This window comes from Suricata suricatta, chromosome 15, assembly GCF_006229205.1.
Source record: "Suricata suricatta isolate VVHF042 chromosome 15, meerkat_22Aug2017_6uvM2_HiC, whole genome shotgun sequence".
NCBI classification, from domain to species: domain Eukaryota; kingdom Metazoa; phylum Chordata; class Mammalia; order Carnivora; family Herpestidae; genus Suricata; species Suricata suricatta.
The window spans coordinates 39,493,204-39,497,958 of record NC_043714.1 but is presented as its reverse complement, the minus strand read 5'-3'; the positions used below and the strand labels follow the sequence as shown (position 1 = coordinate 39,497,958).

The following is a 4,755-nucleotide window of genomic DNA, read 5'->3' as shown; positions in this document are numbered from 1 at the left end:
AGTATATGCACTTGGAATAAACATTAAACATTCTGCCATCTGTTGCCCTGCTGAGTCACTGAAGAATAGCCTCCTCAAAGGTTCATATTTTCAGATTAATTGGTCCATGGCTGCCAGGCATGGAGAAGAAAGAAAATCTGAAACTCAGGGATTCCACTAAGTTGTAAAAGATGCACTACATTTGGAGATGTAGTTGTGGATTAAGAGTGGAGTCAAATCAGGGGAAACATTCCTAGGGTCTCAGAACAATTAATTATAATCAGCACTTTGATTAATTTAATGCTTAATATTGTTTTAATCTTGAAATTTCTACCCAAAATATATTTACTTCATATTTCTAACCTTTAGGGAATCATCTTAATAAGCATCAGAAATCTGAAGAAGAATTTGGAGTAAGGGGAAGAAAAAATAAAAAGGATAGAATGAGAAACAACTGGAATATAGAATGAATGAGTGAGATTTCCAAGATAACAGCAAATGGGAGATAAGACTTTAAAGCAATCAAAGAAAGCTAATACTCTTTCTCAGATTTCAGTCATGCCTTTCCTCTGAGGAGTACAGCCCAAGCCAATGAAGTTAGCTCCAATCTACTCAAAGCTAAAGGAAACAACAAAAACTTGATCTCCCTCTGCACATCCTTACCTCTGACTACCACCAGAGTTCCTGCCTGGCATGAACTTCCCCATGTTTATAGGCAGCCTGAGTCCAGAGATTCCAATCCCAATTGCAAAGCAACCATCACACTACTTTCAAAGCCTGAATATCATTCTGAGCCAACAGCATATTCACTTCAGGGTACAGGGTGATATAAATGGGAAGCAGAGGCAAACACTACGTAATAACTGCAGAATTGTCTCTAGAGAACCAAGGCAATTTCTCCAACTGATAAAAAAATTTTAGCAATCCTAATCAAAATCCCAGAATGCTTTGGAAATCAAAAATCAAATTCAAAAACATGTATATAGAAAAGCAAAGGATCTAGTATAGCCTAACTAATTTTGAAAAAGAACAAGATTGGGAGACTTGTAGAATCTAATTTCAAGATGTACTATAAAACTAAAATAGCTAAGACAGTGATATTGGTGGAAAGATTAACACATAGATCAATGAAACAACATAGAGATTCCAGACATAGATCCATACATATGTGGCCAGTTATTTTTTTTTACAAGGCATCAAAGCATTTCAGTGGATAAACAACAGTTTCTTTAACAAATAGTGCTAGCACAATAGCATATTCAAAGACTTTGGGCCATACCTTGCTCCATATACAAAAATTAACCCAAAAAAGTCACAGACCTAAATGTAAAACATGAAGCTATAAAACTTCTAGAATCTTCTAGAAAGAAAAATATTCATGACTTTGGTTTACTCAAAGACAAAAAAAACAAAAATAAAACAAAACATGAAACATAGAAGAAAAATACTGACAGACTTTCACCAAAATTTAAAACATCTTTTTGAAAGATAAAGAAAATGAAAAACTGGTGTGTACTGGGAGGAAATATTTTCAAAATGTGTATCTGATAAAGGACAAATAACAATATATAAGGATTCTCAAAATTCAAAAAAATTATATTATCAAGATGGCAATTAATAATAATTATATTATCAAGTCATTCCTGATTCCAGTCCCCTTTACAAGATGACAAACAAGCAATAACCCATAGACCGCGGTAAAAATCCCTGAACATGAGGGTAAGGCTTGAAGCATCCTCTTGGACCATGCAGACTGAGAATTAAAAAAAAAAAAAAAAAAAGAAAGAGTGACTGCATCGATTGCATTGTCCCTCTTGCAGGCCAGCATGACACCGCACCAAGGGGGCATCCCAGGCCTATACTTTCTTCAGTAGGAGAACCCAAAATGGATGGCCAGATCTACAAGTGTTGTGGATCATTTCCCAGGAAGCCCACTTGGGTGTTGCCTCTCAGGGATCATGGGGAGAATGTGCAGGGCTTCACCACTGGAGATCAGGTTGTGATGGAAAAGGTGGGAAGGGCTTAAAGCAATCAAGGCTCAGATCTCAGCAAACCAAATTTCTCCTCATAGTCATACCTAACTAGAGATCCCAGCCAGCAACACTGGCCATCTACAGAGCCAAGCCAGTGGCCCTGTCTAGTTAGGAAACTTGGTGTGCAGTTCTGTCTGATTCAGGACCCTAAACAACAATCCCTTCCAGCCTTGAAGCCCATTCTGCCACCCAATCCAGGAAAGGAAGCTAATCACAGCCTCACCTAATGCTAAGTGCAGCCCCTTCCCTGCCTGACCACAAAACCTTGCAAGAGCACCTGGAAAGCTATGTAGCCCAGCAGCACTTGAACAGAAAGCCTAGAGAGCAGTTCTGCCTGCCTGCAGAACTCAGCTGGGTGCCCTGTCTGGCCAGGGAGCTGAGTGTACATGTCTGTATGATTTGGCTTCCTGGCCAGTGAGATGTACCAGCCTTGGAGCCTGTTCTGCTGCCCTGCCTAGGCAGGTTAAGTGGGTTCATGATACTGCTGAGTACATACTTCATTTTCACCCAACCAGAAAACCTCACCAGAACATGCAGGAGGCTATGTGGTCCACTTTAGAGCCCACTTGTAGAGTTACCAAAGCAGAGAGCACAGACAGCAGCTGTGCCCATTTGTAAAGCTAAGATGTTGGCCATGTCTGGCCAGGTATGTCAGTGAACTCTTCTGCCTGATTGTAGTCCCCAGCCAATGAGCTCTACTGGCCCTGGAGCCCCTTATTTATCCCAACCCATGTTGGGAAGCAAATTTGAAGCTCCTCCTGGGGCTGAATATAGTCTCAAGCCCTACCTGATTAGTAACTGTAAGCAGAACACTTAGGAAGCTATGTGACCCATCTGACAGCCCCACCAACAATGGCACCCAGAGAGCCTTGCCAGTGGCTCTTCCCACCTGTAGAACCAAGCCAGTGGTCCCATATTTCCAGGAAACTAGATAGGCAGCCCTGTTAGGTTCAGGTCCCTAACCATCAAGCTATAATGGCCATGGAGCCCATTCTGCCAACCTACACAGGCAGGAAGCAAGTTCACAGCCCCACTCCAGTGCTGACTACAGCATCTAGTTCCATCTGAATGAGAAGACTAATCAGAGAATCTAGTCAACTGTAAAACCATCATACAGTCTTGTTAAGTCAGAGAACTAAGATAGAAGTCCTACCCAACTATTCTCAGCTAATGGCACTCCTCTAGACCTCAGCCCTTGGGCAGTAGCCTCCCCAAATAGAGCCCCTAATAGTAAGCCACACCTGATCAAAAGCACTACCAACTGACTGGTCCAGAACCCCAAGCTGAGATGACTAGTAGAGGACTATCAGTGCCAAAGTGAACCTGTAAAGTCTGCAGGAGGAGCCCACTTCCTCATATGGTCAGATATCAATGCAAGAAATCAAGAATCACAAAGAATCAGGTAAACATGACACCAACAAAGGAAATTAATAAAGCCCCCAAAACAGACCCTAAAGAAGGAAATGTATAAACTGGCAATTCGGTTTATAAGAAACCATAAAATTCCTTAAAGAAAACGTGGTCATTAATCTCTTTGACATCATCCTTAGGAACATTTTTCTGGAAATGTCTCCTCAGGCAAGACAAACAAAACAAAAGTGAACTATTGGGACCATAGTAAAATAAAAAGCTTTTCTACAACAAAGGACACCACCCACAAAATGAGGAGTATTACTCAGCCATAAAAAATGAGCGACACCTTGCCATTTGACACACATGGATGGACCTAGAGGGTATTATACTAAGTGAAATAAGTCAGACAAAGAACGACAAATACCATCATATTTCAGTTATTTGTGAAATCAGAAAAAAAAAAACCATCAAACAAAGCAGAAACAGACCCATATATACAGAGAACTGGTGATTGCCAGAGGGGTGAAAGATGAACAAAACAAATGAATGGAATAATGAGATATAAACTTTCAGTTATAAAATAAACAACGTGTATAGAGATAACAAGTACAGCATGGGGAATATAGTCAATAACACTGTGATAATGTTGTATAGTGACAGATCTCAACTGTCCTTATCCTGGTGAGCATAGCTTACTACATAGAACTGATGAATGCTATATGCCTGACAATTAGAGAACACTGTATGTCAACTCTACTATCAAACAAATAAATTAGTTGTGCTTCTATCCACTCACATAAGTGGGGCGGCTTTCTTTATTACTTTTGCAGATAATTTTCTAATAGCACCAAAAATAATAAAATACTTAGGGATAAGTTAAAGCAAGGCAAAAGATCTTTACACAGAATACTAGAAAGAAACTGAAAAATAATGATTATTATTAAAGTGCCTGTACTACCTAAAGCCTATTGATTCAATGCAATCCCAAACAAGATTCCAATGTCATCTTTGAGGTAAGTAGAAAAAGTGACAGAGTAGTGGGTGGAGGAACTGGGGGAAGGTGATCAAAATTACCCAGTTATGGGACAATTTCTGAGGACACAATGCACAATAGCATGACAGCTACAGTTAACAATACCATACAGTAGGTTTGAAAATTGCCAAGGAAGTAGATCTTAAAAGTTCTCATCCCAAGAAAAACTTGTAACTGAGTGACGTGGTGAATGTTAACTAAAATTATGATAAGCATTTCACAATATATACATATAACAAAACACTATGTTGCACACCTTAAGCTTATATAATGTTATGTCAATTATATCTTAATAAAGCTGAAAAAACCTTTTAAAATAATAAAAGAAAATAACAAAAGACCTGAATAAGATCTTTA

At 39.3% G+C, this 4,755-nt stretch overlaps 1 pseudogene; it reads right to left on the bottom strand.

Annotated features, from left to right (window-relative positions):
- Positions 1 to 324: 324 nt before the first annotated feature.
- Positions 325 to 4,755, bottom strand: part of LOC115278822 — a 12,847-nt pseudogene continuing 8,416 nt past the window's right edge.